Below are 18,888 nucleotides of genomic sequence, written 5' to 3' on the forward strand. Positions count from 1 at the left end.
CAGCTTTCTATGTGTATATGTCTTGTCTTTACAATGAGGCTATGAACTTCACAAAGGTGAGCATCACATCTCATGTCAGATCAACCGGGTTAGTTTTTGTGCTCATCAGGTCCTCCACAAGGTCGGCTTGGTTCATCCATGTAAATAGAGATAAGAGAGTTGGTAGGAAGAGGAAATGTTATCATTTCCATGCTCAGATTTTCCTTTATATTGAATCTACTTTCCACTCACTGCACCACATTCTCCTTTTCTCCCCAAACGTACTTATACAACTCATCTCCTGCTATATAACTTTGGTAGTCTGTTTGTTTGAGGTGCTCTAAGAGAATGCCAAACAGTAGAAGTTTATTTCTTACAGTTTTGGAGGCTGGGAAGTCTAAAATCTAGGTGCCAGGAAATTTGGTGTCTGGTGAAGGTACTTCCTGGTTCCTAGATAGCCATCTTCTTGCAATGTCCTCATTGGTGGAAGAGCAAAGGAAGTTTCTATGGTCCCTGTTATAAGGATGCCAATTTCATTTCTGAGGGCTCTACCTTCATGACCTAATCACCTCCCCAAAGCCCCACATCCAAATACTAGGGATAAGATTTCAATATCTTAATTTTGGGGAAACACAAACATTCAATCTAGGACATAGCTTTATTTATTTATTATTTATACACTTCCCTAGCTTTCCACTCCTCTCTACCTATTCAAATTTCTTTCAGTTGATTGAGCTGCTTGGATATGCATTGTTTCTGTCTCCCCAGCACCCCTCTTTCTCTTTGGCGATTGCCTCATCCCCATTCCACAGGTTATGAGGAGACTGTCAGTCTCCTGTTGCCATACCCACTGCCAGCATCAGGGATGGGCATTTGGGCAGGCTGTGCTATGCCAGTCCTCTGTCCGTGGTGCTCTGTCCCACAAGGTGAGTTCACAGCACAGCAGAGCCAATAGACATCCCACTGAGAGTCAAAATAAGTGCACACTGGGGAGGGAAGGCAGCTGTGCCTCTGGAGTCACACAGGGGAGGACTGTATGTACTCAGAGCTTGAGTGGCCCTTTTTCTACCATTGGAGACAAGCTGCCAGAGAAAGGAAACAAACTTGGAAGAATGAATGCCAAGGTGGGGGGTGGAGATGCAGAGTGTGCCTGTGTGACACAATCAGGATGATTGTGTGAAAAAATCAGGATGTTATTTGAACATTTGAATCCAGATGTGCTTGAGATTAGTACTGTTCCTAGAGTTTCGGTCAAACAATAAATTCCTATTTTCAGTTGGATTTCTGTTATCTGAGATTGAAAGATTCCTGACCATTCCAAAGGACAGTGTTAAATTTCATCTCTCTCTGTGGTGATGGGCTGCTTTCTGTGGTGGACTAGCTTATAAAGTTCTCTTCCTTGTCTGCCTTGCTATTTAATGTGGTTCTTTCTATTTGCACTGAATGTGTAGAAATTTCCTACAAAGTCTTGTAGTTCTGGGACAGTGTGTTCTCAACTGCTTGTCTGTAGCCTGGTGCCTAGGATGGGGCAGGATGGCACAACAGGTGTTCAATAAAGAGCTGGCCATTTCCTGAAACTAAGGCCTAGAAGAGTTACTATTACTTATAGAGAATGAGGCTTTGCCATCTCTTTGTATGACTTGAGAATATTAAAACCCAAAATGATGAATTGAAGTATGCCTTTTTTTTCCATCTACATCACAGATATGCAGTGTTTTAGAGCATTTAAAGGCCCCAGAAATACAGACAACATTATTAATGTAATTTACAAGAGTAAATTCTAGGTCAATTTTTACATAACACATTTTTAGTTTTTGGTACGTTTTATTCACTGGAGCTCACCACCACTCACTTCTCCACATCATCATACATTTCAGTGATTTGTCTGAAGATTTACTGTTTCAGAGTGCCATTGAATATTTATGTGAATTAGCAGTAATTGTTAGAAATTTAATAGGTTATATATTGATTAAAGTAAGAATAGAGAAGTGAGATAGTAAGACAATATTGCATAGTAGTTAAGAAAGTGGACTTCTTTTTTAAAGACCTTTTTTTTTTAAGGATTTTATTTATTTATTCATAGACAGAGAGAGAAAGAGAGAGAGAGGCAGAGGGAGAAGCAGGCTCCACGCAGGGAGCCCGACGTGGGACTCGATCCTGGGTCTCCAGGATCACACCCCGGGCTGCAGGCAGCGCCAAACCGCTATGCCACCGGGGCTGCCCAAGAAAGTGGACTTCTAAGAGAAAGAAACTGAACACAAAAGACTACTTTTTATTCAAAGACTGTTTTTATGAAATGTCCAGAATAGACAATTCTACAGAGGCAGGAAGAGGATTAGTGGTTGCTAGGGCTTATATGTAAGGAGTGATAGCTGATGGATATTGAAGTATTTGAGGAGTGATAAGGTATTTTAAAATTGATTGTGGTGATGATTGCACAACTCTGTGAATATACCAAACACCACTGAATTATGCATGTTAAATAGATGAAGTATATGGCATATATATAGTTTGCTAAGGATGCTGTAACAAAGTAGCACAGAGTGGATGACTTAAATACAAAAAATTATTTTTTCATAGTACTGGAAGCTACAAGTCTAAGATCCGAGATTTCAAAAAGATTGATTCTTCCTAAAGGCCACGAGGGAAGGATCTGTTCTAGGCGTTTCTCCTTGCTTATAGATGGACATCTTTCTGTGTTCTCACATAATTTTTCCTCTGTACCTGCCTGTGTCCAGATGCCCTCTTTTTATAAGGACATACACTGTCATATTGGATTAGGGTCCACACTGATCACCATATTTAACTTAATCACCTCTGTAAAGGTGCTATTTTTAAATATGACTTATGTTGTGAAGTATGGGAGCTAGAACTTCAACCTATAAGTTTGGAGGGGGAACACAATTCCATAACAGTATGTGAATTATATCTCAATAAAGGTCTGAAAGAAGGAAGGAAAGGGAGGATGGAGGAAGGCAGGCAGGAAGGCAGGCAGGAAGGCAGGAGGCTGTGGAGTGAGGCTTCTTGGGTTTCAAATCCTCATTCTTTTAATGACTAGTGACTTTGAGCATGCTATCAGGTCACTCTGAAATTTATTTTCTATATTTGTAAAATATAATAATACTTAACATTATAGGGTTATTATGAGGATTAAATAAGTTAATACATATAAGATGTAGAGTATTGCTCAGCACATAGAGGGGGCAGTGTTCAGTATAAATTAGGTGCAATTACTGCAGGCAAGGGTGAAGGCAAATTGAGATTATTTTCTGGAGGGCAACTTGAAAAGGAAATCATGGCTAGGATATAGATATAGTTCCCTCTTGATGGTTGTAAATTGCCTCTTAGGGAGGCCACTTTTCTTTTTTTTTTTTAATTTTATTTATTTATTCATGAGAGACACAGAGAGAGAGAGAGAGAGGCAGAGAGAAGCAAACTCCATGCAGGGAGCCCAATGTGGGACTTGATCCCGGGACTCCAGGATCGCACCCTAGGTGGAAGGCAGGCGCTAAACCGCTGAGCCATCCAGGAATCCCGGGAGGCCAGTTTTCTAAACACATTTGAGAATGTTTGAAAGCATTATCTTTTAAGACCAATATAGGGGTGGCATGCTTTGGGACTATCCAGTCATTTATTCAACCCATATTTATCGTGCACCTACTGAGTGAAGACTGCATTAGTGACATTTTACATGCCTTACATTTATGAAGAGATATTTTATTCCTAGTTTTACTTATTAATATCTTTTTCAGAACTTCCTTCAGATTGCAATGAAATGCTTAAATTGTGTGGTTTTTTGTTGTTTTGTAATGAAGAATATGCACAGAAAAACTGTTTGTAGTGTTCTTCTAGAATATGTTTCTCAATCAAAATTTATAAATTCTTTTCTGATTCATAATCAGCCATTATATTCTTATGTTGAAGCCTCACTTCTTTCCTGGAAGAAGAGCTAGGAGGATCAGTAGGGATGTTTGAAATATAAAAAGCCTCAATCCTCAAGCCTATTTGCATGTATGTTTACCACCTCCTTTCTCTGACCCCCAGGGTTGCATTGTCCTCTCTCTCTTTGTTCCAGAATACATGGAATTTGGTCCCCATTTACAGATGCTCTAGGCCCTCCTCACTCATGAAAACCACCTGAATCCAGCTTAAAGGCTGGACTTTATTTCCCCTCATTTTCATATATTTTCCCCAAAAGCTTACTGTAAAAATCTGCCCTCTCTTCTTGTCCTCCGTTATACCTCCTATTTATGTCCTAAACACATTGTTATTTCCTTTTTAAAATCATTCTCAAAATAATTTTCACACACTAAAAACAAATTTTTTAAGGTTATGAAAATGTATGTGGTATGACTCCATGTGCCCTAAGATTTGATTTAAAGGGAACTTATATCTGATATTGTAAACTGCTTTATGTTACTCCAGACCCATTTTGATTACATGTGTTATATTTTCATTCATTAGTAAATATTAACTGAGCGTCTAGAGCTTTGCTAGATATTAGCAAGGGAAGTAAAACACTGTCTCAGTCCTTAGGGACCTTACAATCAAGTGGGGAAAGTAAGAGAAATACACGTAATGTATAATATAAGGCAGATGTGAGAGGTGCCATAATGAGATATACACACATTTCTTTGGAACAAAAGAGAAAACCCTATCTTATACACAAGAATGAAAGCATATTATGGACTGATCCATTCAATTGTATTCCTCTAAATATCACTCCTACTTCTCCTCTAATTTCCTATTATCTGGAGCATCATCATGGAAGTAATAGGGATGTTAAACTAAACTGTAGGTCTAATGAGAATAGAGATGAAATTATTCTTTGGAGTGAAATAAATAAACTAAAATAAACCCGTCTCCTATAAGAGAATGCCCCAGCAGGTAGCTTACTAATGAAAACAATGATTTCCAAGGGGTTGTGTATTTCAAAAGTTTTGGCAAAGTGCTAGTTTCTCAGAGGCTTTTCATCCAAAGAAGCAAACAGTATGATTAGATGACTTCAGCCTTGCCTTCACCATCTGAAATTGAAGACTGTGATAAGGACAGTTACCCACTCCCTTCCGCACCCCTCCCCAAAAGTGGAAACTTGGTTGGTTTGGAGTGTGGCACAAGCTTGACATAACTAATTGGGGCAAATAATCAGCACAAGGCATGGGAAATTAACCACCAAAGTCTCATTAGCATTAATGGGAATTGCACAGCTAATTCCCTCCCCATTGTGCACAATATTTACTTCATAATGTTTATACTGACATTCTACAACTTCCAGCGGGAAGCAATGATTTACAGGCATGGGGCTGAAAATTCTGTTGGTTCCCTTGTCAGATTCTTCTCACCTTTGCTCATAGACTCTGAGCATGAACTTTGGGTGTCCTCATTGGCTTGTGGCAGCTATTATACTTCTTGTTCCCCTAACCCTTCCTTTCCTACTTCATAGACACTACAGAAATACCTATAGAAGGGCACCTAGATGGTACAGCTGGTTGAACGTCCAACTCTTGGTTTCAGCTCAGGTCATGATCTCAAGCTGGTGGGATTGAGCCCCATGTCAGGCTCCATGCTCAGCGAAGAGTCTGCAGTGTAGAGTCTGCTTGAGATTCTCTCCCTCTGGCCCTCCCTCCCCCCAAATAAATAAACAAATCTTTTTTTTTTTTTTTAAGAATTACCTATAGAATTTGTCTTGATATTTTTTCCAGAAATTAAAGAATTCCAAATCCAAGATATGAGCAGTCTGGAAGGATTTGCTTGGCTGTTCATGGCTTGGCTGGAATCTATGAACAGCCACCCCCTGGTATCCTTTCTGTTCCTTGCTCTCTACTTTTTACATACCATTCCACTCTGGTCAGAATCTCTTTTGGCTGCAGTCTCACTAGATAACATCAAACTATCTGTATATATTATTGCAATGGTGTTTAAAGGATTCATAGAATCATATTATCCAGATCTTCCATTTTTTAGCTACTTTCCTTCAGAGTGGAAAGGTTTTAAATTTCTTTAACTCTATTTACCCCCTCTTGTCTAAGAGTGTCTGTGTACATGAGGCATTGGATCGTGTCATATTTATGCTAACATTGTGATCTATGGTGAACTTTTGATGTGCCTGCGAGTTTGGACCATATTAAGTTAGTTTGATGTCTGCAGGAGCTGGAGACTGAATAGCTTAGGTTAGTCATGCAGACATTCCTTGCCTACATGACCTACCCCAGTGAAATCCCTGGACACATAGACTAAAGAAGAAAAAAAAAAAAAAAGGACATACAGTATTATTCTAGTTACATGAATTTCAAAATACAAATGAAACCAAACTGCAATATTCAGAGATGGATGCTTAGGATAAAAATGACAAATACAAAAATAAATATAATTACAAATTTAATTATATTTAAATCAGGATAGTGGTTACTGGAGGCACAGGACAGTGACTAGAAGGAATTAGAGGGGGCTTTCTTGACCTCAGTGGTCATTACATACTCATTTTGTAATAAGTCATTGACCATTGATCAAACTTGTACACTTATTTGTAGTTTTATTTTACAATAAAAATTAAAATGTATACAGTGAAATACATGGATACATAGACCTATCCTTTTCTGTTTACTTTCTGATGACAATTTTATGAAATAGTTCTTATCAGCATGTTAATTTTTCAGACCAGGGATACACCATATAGAGAAAACCTTACCATCTTTCTCCTCATTCTTCTGTAAGTGCTTACATGCAACAATGGTAGCGGAGATCATTTAGCATGTTAAAACAATCATCTTTGTAAAAATTACAGTTAAATCAGTGGATGGAAACTAAACACAAATAATTGATTCAGTTTTGGAAAAGCTGGTAACATTATCAAATTTTGAGTCTCCCCTGCCTGGTAGGGTGTTTGCCAGAAGTATTTGTCACTCTGCCTTGACTGAAGGAAACCTGCCTCTGCAATGATATGCTACTTACCTTGATTCCTCTTAAAGATTAGTAGAGAGAAATTTGCTGGTGAGAGCTCTGCCAGAAGCATTTATTCTAAAATTGTAATATGGGTAACTATGTCAACACACTGAAAACTTGGGCTGGAAAAATCTCTTATTAAAAACTCAGACTTCCAAACCTTGCTTGGGGGTTATCTAATGAAAAGTGTGGCCTTTCACCTGTCAGACCTCTTCTGGAATCTCCGGGGGGAGGGGGGGGTTTACTGAGAGAACACACCAACGGCAATGCTGCCTTACTTAGTAGGCATCAGAATAATAACAATAATAATATTTATGCCCTGGTCTCAGAAACTGTCTTTTCTAAAACACACCACAGGCATTTTAAATTCACTATCTCATCACTCCTCCTTTGGGCCCTCCTAGGCAAAATAGCTTGTTTACCTCATATTTACATATAAGTAATGAGAGAGTGGCCCATCAGCCTGTGTAACTGTTTTGACCTTCACTTGCTGGCCTGTGTCACAATCTCTTCAAATAAAGGGTAGCTCATCTCTGAACAGTCGTTCAACTTAAAAATTTTGTTAAATCCCTTTTAAAAACAAACAAACAAAAAGGGTAAAAATACTACCAAATAAGAGGGTATCAAATTAGTTACCTACAGAGGAATGGAAACCCCATTTTTTTGTTCAAATACTTTCCAAATAGTCTAGAGCTGTGCGCTTCGCCTAGTCAGTCCCTAGTGGTGACAATAATTAGGTTTCTGGTCTTAGGTTCTTTCAGGGACAGGTACTTAAGCTTCATTTAGCCCAATTTGATTTCATCAGGACACTGCCGAACATTAGATTTTATGCCCACAACCTGTAGCTAGCAATAGAGAAGGATCAGAAGATGAATCCAGTTTATAAAAATCCCACTTTTCATTGTCGTTCTCTACCAAACTGAGTTGAGAAAAATCTAGTCTCAGTATTGGAGGCAATCTAAGACTCAAATGCATCCCTGTCCTCCCTTCAAAGACCCTTCTTCAGCTCCTTGCTCACATGTGGCGCCTGCCTCCTTTGTCCTCATGAGGATACATGCTGCTTTATGAGCCACTAAAAGGATCAAAGTGACCCTGGGCTCACACAAGATTTATATCATTCATGCACACATTTAATAAAAGCTGGAATTTCATAGTTCTTGATTATTCTAGATTAACCATTGCATTCAGGTATATTTGGACTTGAATAAAAAGAAGAAAAATGCTGATGTTAACCCTTACATAGACCAGTTTCTACAACTTGGTCTAAATTCAGACAGTTTGTTATTTTCTCTGACATACATATATTAAGGACTATTGTCCATTCTTTACTATCTCATATTTTTTTCCATGTATTGTACTGGTTTCTTTACTAAAAATGTATGCAGTTGTGTGTGATGTTTTAACACTTAAAAACCAGAACTCTTGTTTATGGTGTATTAGAATTCAAGATTTGGAACCAAATATCTTGAAACTAGAAGAGGAAACTTATTTAACTTTAAACACATGCTTATGTTGTAATTATTTCAGTGGAGATGGTGTTAGCAATATTAGCTTTGTCCTTACTATGAAAGTGATATATAATCACAAAGGTATGACTAATTATCTAGGGGCTAGGCTGTCCTCACACTGATCTCCCTGGGATTTTTCTAGTAACATCTGAACTGAAAACATCTCAGATGACACAGAGTATCTTAGAGCCAAAGCATGATTTTAGAAAGGGGAGAAGCTGTCTCCTTTCAGTTAGCTTGTTAAAACCGGACAGTGGACAGTGGTCTGCTTGCTAATTACTAATTCTTCCTGCAGGCACGGAAATGAATCTATGTGCAACTCTCAGGTGCCAGACTCATTGGACCAAATTCCTTCTCTAAATCTCTTTTTTGTTGTTTCCTGTATCTTCTGAGTGAGTGAATATGCAGATCTGGGGCAGAACTTGGCCTCTATCAAGCAGCTCTTGTAAAAGGATCAGATCAGCCTGCCTGGGAGGCTCTCTAATTGGAGGTTTATGGTAATGCAATTGTTCCCCCTGGCAAGGCAACTCTCAGCACACCAAGCATTCAAGAAGAGAGAAAGCCAGGTTGATAGACAGGCAGTCCCAGCTCAACCTTGCCGGTGTTGGAATGGCCCAAGGTTGTCCCATCTGGTGGCCCCACAGCTCCAGATTGGTGTTGGTTGCCATCAGCGCTGCTTTGTTGCATGGGCTTTGTTGTCTTGGAGTTTGGGGCTCAAGACTTCTCTTCAGATAATGAAGGTAAAAAGAAAGGAAAAGGTGGGTCTTCCTCAGCACCTGCTAGAGATATAGCCTTTCTTTGGAATTACACAGGCTTAAGGAGAAAGTGAGAACTGGAAATGTCCAAGCACTTAGAGGGAATGATTGACGTCTATCAACTGGTTTGTTGAGGGGTTTAATTTAGTGGAATTTCAAACACGAAATAGCCTTTAATTCTCCAAATATTACTTTCAACTGTCTCAGTGCCCTTCCAGCTGGGGTAGCAGATCCCAAAAATTCATGATCACTTTAAATGATTAAAATTAATTCAGTCCAGTTTAAATCCCATCTGTTCTTCTTCCCTCACTTTCCCACAGCATAGATTTCAACTTGTGGCTCTGGTTTCTACACTTACCCAAATCTGGGTCTGTTTTTCTTCAAATTGGGGGCTGGGTAAAGAGATTGAGGAAGCTGAGATCTTCTGAATTTGGCCACATTATCAGAGGTGTGGAAATGACAGTGGTCTGTGGTATGTTCTGTGTTTATGAGGGCTTGCTGACCTCTCCAGGGAGAAGACTTATGTACAGATGGTTTACACTGTGAAGGGTCCAGTTTCACCCTGGCCATTTATGTCATCAAATGACCCTATCACAGAATACTGGCTCATTCTCTCTTTAATCTGACAGTGGAATGACCCCAACACCATTCCTGCTGGATCATATCTTCCCCTGACCCATGGGTCCCATATCATTTATTAAGCTCTGTCCCTCTTTAGTATCAGTCCCATAACCACAGACAAATTCTTTTTTTTTTTTTTTTGACAAATTCTTTTGACTAGTCCATGGGCAAATGGAAATTGGAATGGTACCCCACACCTCCATATCCTTTTTCTTTCCTCAGTCTTCTTCAGAATAAAGGCATAGACACATGTTCTCATATGCCCTCAGACTCTAGGGCTACTATGTGAAGCTCTTCCTAAAACATATTCTCCAGGTAGATTCCATCCACTCTGCCTTTCATTGATGCCATAGTGGTCCTAAAGGACCTCACCAAGGTGGGGCCAAAGATGCATACTTCACTTCATAGAGTTACCCCGTTCTCTATGGATTCCCCTTACCTGATTTGTTTGAGAGAAGCCATCCTTCTGGGTTTAAACTAAAACATATATTTTACAGAATAAATGTGCTATCTTCAGAAGATTGTTTCTAAAAGGGTAGTCCAGGGTTCCATCTGTGATCGAATTCCTTGATGGCCCTGAAAAATGCAGATTCCTAGACAATCCTCTGGATTTATCAAATCAGAATCTCTGAATAGTACCCAGGAATCTACATTTTTAACAAGTGTCACACGGGGAACTTCTGTGCCACAGAATAATAAGTTATAACATAAGAATACCAGTGCATCCTTTCCTTGAGAGCATGAGACATTGATTCTTATTCCTCATAATGCATTAGAATCATCCATGGGATATTTAAAATATGCTTACCACTAATTAGGGAAGATAACCCAGAAAATGGATATAATCTTTATTTTTTTCAAATCCTACTTAGAATTTTTTTCATCATTTATTCTTTCCTGTATTTCAGTGATTTCTGACTGTGGCTTATCTCTCCTAAGCCTCAGTCTCTTAGAATTCTTAGAAGATTTACTCTTATTGATTTGGCCATGATTCATAAAACATTAAGGAGAAATTAAGTGATTTGTATGTATGTGTGTATCTTTCACTGTCTATGTAATTGTCAACTAAAGAGAGAAAATTTAGTTTTCCGCTTTTACTTTACAAGATGATCAGGAAGCACTTTGAGTTCTTGATTTCTGAGACTTCCCTGTTCCCAGGTTGCAGTTGCCAATTTTTTGTAGTATAGGGCAACAACATCCGATTATTTCTGTTATGGTGGTTGAGGCTAATGGGTGAATCAGTACTCTTCCTTTGTGGGTGTTTGAATAGTATGTTATGGTATTTTTGACATTTAATGGAAGAATGCTAAATATTTGGCAATGGGCAGAGCAGTCTTGCAAAATAAAAAAATTGTCCTGTGTCCTATGTAACTGAAAGTGTTCCACTGATAAACAAAACAAAACAAAAAGCAAAAAGCCTGTCTAGTGTCTGGAACCCCCTCTATTTTAACTATAAAGGCTAATTGTTTTTAGGTACATAGAAATTTTGATTGCTAGGTTTTCCTGGTTAATTGAACCTTGTTTTCTTAATCTTACAAACTCTTTTTAATTGGAATGTTTAGATCATTTATATTTAATGTAATTACCTATGTATTGGGATTTAAATCTAACAACTTATTTTTTGCTTTCTATTTTCTTGCCTGTTCTAATTTTTTTTTTTTGCTTTCTTTTTTTTAGGCTTTTCTAAAAATGGCCAAAGATTTATGTATTACTTTAATAAATTCTAGTGTAAATTAGTTCTTTTCCATTCCTGAGACAGTGCAAGGACCTTAGAGTACTTTTAATCCAAATATAGTTCTCTCACAAGAAACAAGTGTTAGAGAGGATTTGGAGAAAAGGGAAGTTTCATGCAATGTTGGTGGGAATGCAAACAACAGCGATGCACTGTGGAAAACAGTATGGAGGTTTCTCAGAACATTAAAAAAAAGAATTACCCTACAATCTGGTAATTGTATTAAGAGTATTTACCCAAAGATTACAAGAACAATAATTTGAAAGGATATATGCACCCTTATGTTTACTGTAGCATTATTTCCAATAACCAGATTACGGAAACAGCCCACATATGCAGTGATAGATGGATGGATAAAGAAAATGTGGTGTGTGTGTGTGTGTGTGTCTATTTATGGAACATATATATGAATAACATTGGGATATTATATATAATGGAATATATATAGAATGTATGTATAATTGAATATTATTCAGCCATAAAAAAGAATGTAAATCTTGTCCTTTGCAAAGACATGAATGGATAGAAAATATTATGCTAAGTGAAATCAGTCAAAGACAAATACCATATGATTTCATTCATATATGGAATTTAAGAAACAAAACAAATGAACAAAGGACAAAAAAAGAGAGAGACAAACCAAGACCAGACTCTTGACTATAGAAAACAAACTGGTGGTCACCAGAGAGAAGATGGGTGGGTGAGGATGGATGAAATAAGTGAAGAGGATTGAGAGTATACTTGTTAAGATGAGCACTGAGTAATGTATAGAACTGTTGAATCACTATATTATACATCTGAAAATAATATAATACTTATGTTAACTATACTGGAAATAAAATAAAAAGCTTAATAAAATAAAAAGATACAGTCCTTTCTTTTTTTGTCATATCATTTAAAATTTCCCAAAGTACAATATTTTATATTTGCGTCTATCTATATCATCTGTATTTCTAGCTCTTTCTCTCTATCTCTATCCACTTGCCCATATATTTACCCTCCCCAATGTTCTTAATTTCTTCTAAGGTGAATCATCTTCCTTCTGCTTTCAATATTTCATTTATGATGAGTGTAAAAGTGACAAATTCTATCAATTATTGAGTCTGAAAATTTATTTACTTGTCCTTTATTTGTGAGGCATTACTTTTCTTCACTGGATATAGAATTTTAGATTGTCATATCTTCTTTCACCATCAGATATCTATCACTTCATTGGCTTTTGTCTTTTATGTCATTTTCTCTCCCTTCCTTCCTTCCATCCTTCCTTCCTTCCTTCCTTCCTTCCTTCCTTCCTTCCTTCCTTCCCTTTCTCCCTCCCTCCCTCATTCCGTCCCTCCCTCTCTTCTTCCTTCTTTCCTTCCCCCCTTTACTCCCTCCCTCTCTCCCTCCCTCCTCCCTTTCTTCCTTCCTAGAGGTCAGTTATTTCTCCTTCAAAAGTAATAGATACTCTTTATATGGTTTTAAGATTTTTCTTTTATTTTTCTTTTATTCTATTTTTATTTTATTTTTAAAGATTTTTTTTTATTTTTAAAGATTTTATTTATTCAGAGAGAGAGAGAGAGAGGCAGAGACATAGGCAGAGGGAGAAGCAGGCTCCATACAAGAAGCCCGATGTGGGACTCGATCCCAGGTCTCCAGGATCACACCCCAGACTGCAGGCGACGCTAAACTGCTGTGCCACCAGGCTGTCCTGTCTTTTATTTTTAACTTTTAACAGTGTCCTATTATTTTTTTAAGTGCCATTTTCATTAATGTTGTTATCCTTCTTGAGGTTTGTAGTAACTCCTGAACTTTGACTACAAATTGATTCTTGTAATTCTTTTAGCTTCAGTTTTGTAAAATTTTTAGCTATTATCTCTTGAAATATTGCTTCTGTCCATTTTATCTCTGTTCTTTCTTGGATTTCAGTTGTAAGCATATAGTTCTATCACTGTATCCTGAATGCTCCATTCTACATTTTCCATTTTTAACTCGTTAGTCAGGATATTTTCTTTTGAGCTATCTTTCAACTCTCTACATCTCTATTTAGCCAAGTCTAATCTTTGGTTAAACCCATTCTTTGAGTTATTAATGTCAGTTTTTGTTTTTACTTTTTTTTATTATTATTCATGAGAGACACAGAGAAAGAGAAAGGCAGAGACACAGGCAGAGGGAGAAGCAGGCTCCATGCAGGTAGCCTGACATGGGACTTGATCCCAGGTCTCCAGAATCAGGCCCTAGGCTGAAGGCAGCACTAAACTGCTCAGCCACCTGGGCTGCCCAGTTTTTGTTTTTACTCTAAACATTTTGATTAAATTTCATTTCATAGTTTAGTTTCCTTGCCAGCATGATCAATTTTGTCTTTTAATTCCTGGAATAAAGCAATAATAAATAATTTAGTGTTCTTTTTGATTACTCTATTATTTTGATTCTTTATGGGTCTGTTTCTATTCTCTTTCTCTTTTGATTTTGTCTTCTTGGTCTATAGAAGATAAGAAGATAGATTCTTATCTTCTCTATACCGGGTTATTTTTTGTTGATGCCAAAAATTGTATATGAAAAAGGGTAGATTAAGGTGAAGCTCTGGTTATATTATTAGGGATAGTGGGGGTGCTGATGGTGTTGGTGACAGGCAGCTAAAATACTCTGTGCTGGATAATCCCAGGTTGACTTTTATTAGCCAACGCTTACACTAATTGAAATATGACTTTCAATCCCTGATGAAACTATTGACATCCCAATCACAAGTCTATGGTATTTGTACAGGGCTCCTGATCTTTGAGAAGATTAGCCCTCCCAATTTTTGCCACATAGTTATATGAGTATGCTGAAAGCTCTACTTGGTTTTGCAGCTTCTCACCGTCTTCTTTTAAATTGGTAATTAACTTAAGGAAGAAAGTGGTCCCAGATGCTGGAGTCATTCCCTGTGCTCCCTCCCTCTCTTGGATCTTGGCTTCATAATTTGGCACTGACATAAATCTCTATGCCATCCAACTGATAGTTTTCAATTTTTTTGTGGTTATTTTCAGCAATGGAGTTTTTCTAAAACAAATCTAGGCTACTATTACCAGAAGCAGACTAACAACAAAATATTTTTAATGATTTTTAATATTTCCTGAATTTTCCACAAGCGTAGTCTGAAGAATTAGGCACACTGCACATTCTGAGGGAAGAGTCTCCACAAAACTGTCCTCCTGCATGTACTTCAGACAACAGCCACAAGTTTAGGGGTGTTCAGAACTGACCTCATTTCACACTGGTTGTCTACAAATTCTAGAGTCCCCACATATTCCTCAGGTTTAATAATTTGATAGAACAACTCACAGAATTCCATAAACTCGCATACATATGATTATAGTTTTATTGTAGTGAAAGAATATAAATTAGAACCAGCCTAAAAAGGAGATGCATAGGGTCAAGTCTAAGAGGGTTCCAAATTCAAAGCTTCCATGTTTTTAGTATGCATTACCATCTTGGCACTGCTGTGTGACAATTTGCACAAAATATTGCTGAATCTAGAAAGCTCATTGGAGTTTCACTATCCAGTTTTTTTTATTGGGGTTTTGTCATGTAGACATGATTCATTGAATCATTGACTCTGTAATTGAACTCAGTCTCCAGCCATTCTCCTTTACCCAGAGGTCTAGCTGACATCCTGTGGTTCAATCTTCTAATCATATGGTTGGTCTTTCTGGAATGGTTCTTCCCCATCCTAAGTCACTTTAGCATAAACTGTCAGGAATGTCAGTGGGGCCCCACTAGGAATAACAAAACTACTCCAATTACAAAATTCCAAGTGTTTAAAGGTAAAACTGAAAACAAAAAGGCCAGCCCTCTCTTTGGGCTGAGATCATATTCTCTATTCTCCTGTGTAATAGAAGAAATTGAAGGAGGAATGCATTATGTTTTCTTCAGAATGTTACCATTACCATACTACTGACTAAAATTATGCTTGAGTTATTTGCCAACACAGTACAGCTATATCAAGTCTACCTTTGTGGTTGTTAAGTCATAAGAATTCTTTGTGGGGATGAGCACTGGGTGTTATACTATATGTTGGCAAATCGAACTCCAATAAAAATATACAAAAAACTGAATAAAGAAACAAAATATTTTAAAAAGAAAAGAAAATAATTATTTGTGGTGTTCTAATCATCAGACTCTTTCCTGGTATTGTCTAGTGAAATCATATTAGAGCATTGACATATGGAAACATTATTTTATCATAAGGTATTTTCCCTCTTATTTTTTCCTTTATAATACAAATAGGGCATTAACATATTAATCTCTTTTTTAAAAATTAACAAGTAGGCTGTGAATTTTAATCAGGATAATGAATTACCAAATATTTATTATAAAATAGATGCCACCTGTTGTGAACCACCGGTCCAGGCCATTTTAATTGGGGATGAGTGGGGACTGGATTATTGGGGAGATGTTCAAGCACAGAGAGAAGTGCTAATCTGAGATCAACTGAAGATTGAAAAAGAGATCTGGAATTTTAAGGTTCTGTTAGCAATAGAGGCATGTGGCCTGCTTGCATGTAGCACTTGTAGGCCAAGTGGGACACTGTACAGTAGATGTTTCAGCCCGGTCAAAGAACATAAACTCTGGGTCCAAGTACTGTAATCTTGGGAACAGTAGAAAGGTGTCTGAAGCCAGCCTAGCACTGAGAGCTACAAGGGTTATAGAGCTACCAACCTTCAGTATTTACAGAGGGCTTGGGTTGATGACCAGAAGCATTTTCTACATTTCCTGGACTTTTTATCCCTCCTGGTCCTGTCACAGCAAAATCTGTGCATAGAATATGGCTGCTAAAGGATATTGCCAAGCCTAACAAATGGAAGCTTGAAGTGGGATTGACTTGATTTGGAAAAGTATGTATATGTAACAAAATGTTGTGAAACCATTTGTACCTGTTATGTATCCAACTTGGGATGCATACAAGAGGTGTATGAAATATGCAGAAATTGATCCCTTCTCAATGGAACTTAACACCCAGGAGGAAACAGAATTGTATCTTATATTGCTACCCATTCCCCACTCACAATGGATCCAGCATATTTAGAAATGAACCAACATGGAACACAAGGAAAGTATTGAATATGAGCTGTGTAGAAAAAATAAAACTGGTCTCATGTTTACAATTTGGAATTTGGTATTGTATTAAAATTCGATTTGAAATCTCCTTACATCTATGATGTGGGCAGAGGGTATAAATGTGCCCTTTTTTATACATCTTTATTTTTATTCTGACAAACCTAATACAGTATATGTTGATTAAAAGAATCATCAGACTTCCAATGTTTATTTGACACAAAGGCATTCTCCTTGTGTTGTAAACTCCATTTGCCAGCATACTTTGGAGATATTGAGAGTTCTGACCCAGACCACTGAAATAAAGTGAGTATTGGAAGAAAGCTAGTCAAATGAGTTTTTTGGTTTCCCAGTGCATATAAAAGTATGTGTATACTATACTGTAGGCTATTAAGTGTGCCATAATTATGTCTAAAAAGTGTACATTTCTTAATTAAAAATACTTTATTGCTTAAAAATGATAACTATCATCTGAGCTTTCAGTGAATTATAATCATTTTTGCTGGTGGAGGGTCTTGCCTTGATATTGATGGTTGCTTACTGATCACGGTAGCTATTGCTGAAGATTGGGTTGGCTGTGGCAATTTCTTAAAATAAGACAACAATAATTTTGATACATCCATTGACTCTTTCACGAATGATTTTTCTGTAGCATGTGATGCTGTTAGATAGCATTTGATGCACAGAACTTCTTTCAAAATTGAAGTCAATCCTCTCAAACTGTGTGTTGCTTTATCAATCAAGTTTGTGTAATAATCTAAATCCTTTGTTGTCTTTTCTTTTTTCTTTTTTTTTTTTTTTAAATATTTTTTTTTAATTTTTATTTATCTATGATAGGCACACAGTGAGAGAGAGAGAGGCAGAGACACAGGCAGAGGGAGAAGCAGGCTCCATGCACCGGGAGCCCGACGTGGGACTCGATCCCGGGTCTCCAGGATCGCGCCCTGGGCCAAAGGCAGGCGCCAAACCACTGCGCCACCCAGGGATCCCCTTTGTTGTCTTTTCAATAATTTTCACAGCATCTTCACCAGGAGTAGATTTTATCTCAAGAAACAACATTTTTTTTGCTCATTCATAAGGAATAACTTCTCATCCATTAAAATTTTATTATGAACAATTCAATCACATCTTCAGGGTCTACTTCTAATTCTAGTTCTCTTGCTGTTTTCCACCATACCTGCAGTTACTTCCTCCACTGAAGTCCTGAATCACCTCAAAGTCATCCATGAGAGTTGAAATCAACGTCTTTCAAACTCCTGTTAATGTTGATATTTGACTTGTTCTCATGAAGCACAAATGTTCTTAATGGCATCTAGAATGGTGAGTCCTTTCCAGAAGATGTTCAACTGACTTTGCCCAGATCCACCAGAGGAATCACTATCTATGGCAGCCTTATAAAATGTATTTTTTAAATAATAGGACTTGAAAACTGAAATTACTTCTTGATCTCTGGGCTGCAGAAGAGGCAGCTATTATATGCCAGCTTATAGCAGGCATAAGAATAACATTAATCTCATTATATATCTCCATCAGAGCTCTTTATCTTGCACATTGTCAATGAGCAGTAATAGTTTGAAAATAATCTTTTTTTTCAAGCAGTAGTTTTCAACAATGGGCTTAAAATATTCGGTAAACCATATTACAAACGAATGTGCTGTCATCCAGACTTCTTTATTCTATTTATAGGCCATAGACAGAGTAGATTTAGCATAATTTTTAAGGGCTCTGAGATTTTTGGATGGTAAGTGAGCATTGGCTTCAACTCAAGTCACCAGCTGCATTAGCCCCAAATAAGAGTCAGCCTGTCCTTAGAAGCTTTGAAGCCACTGACTTCTCCCCTCTAGTTATGAAAGTCCTGGATGACATCTTCCAGTATAAGACTGATATCCTTTGAAATAGTGAGTGTAGCCACCTTCATTACTGGTCATGGCTAGATCTTCTTTTTAACTTGCTACAGTCTCTACATCAGCAGTGACTACTTTATCTTGCACATATCTGTTAGCAGATGGGTTTTTTTTTTTAAACCTCATGAACCAACCTCTGCTAGCTTCAAACTTCCTTCTGCAACATCCTCACCTCTCAGCCTTCATAGAATTGAAGTTAGGGCCTTGCTCTGCAGTAGTAGGCTTTGGTTGAAGGGAATGTTATGGCTGGTTTGATCCTCTATCCAGACCAAATTTTCTCCATGTCAACAATAAGGTTTCACTTTCTTATCATTTGTGTGGTCATTGGAGTAGCATTTTTAATTTCCTTCAGGAACTTTTCCTTTGCATTC

This window comes from Nyctereutes procyonoides, unplaced genomic scaffold, assembly GCF_905146905.1.
Source record: "Nyctereutes procyonoides isolate TBG_1078 unplaced genomic scaffold, NYPRO_anot_genome, whole genome shotgun sequence".
NCBI lineage: Eukaryota > Metazoa > Chordata > Mammalia > Carnivora > Canidae > Nyctereutes > Nyctereutes procyonoides.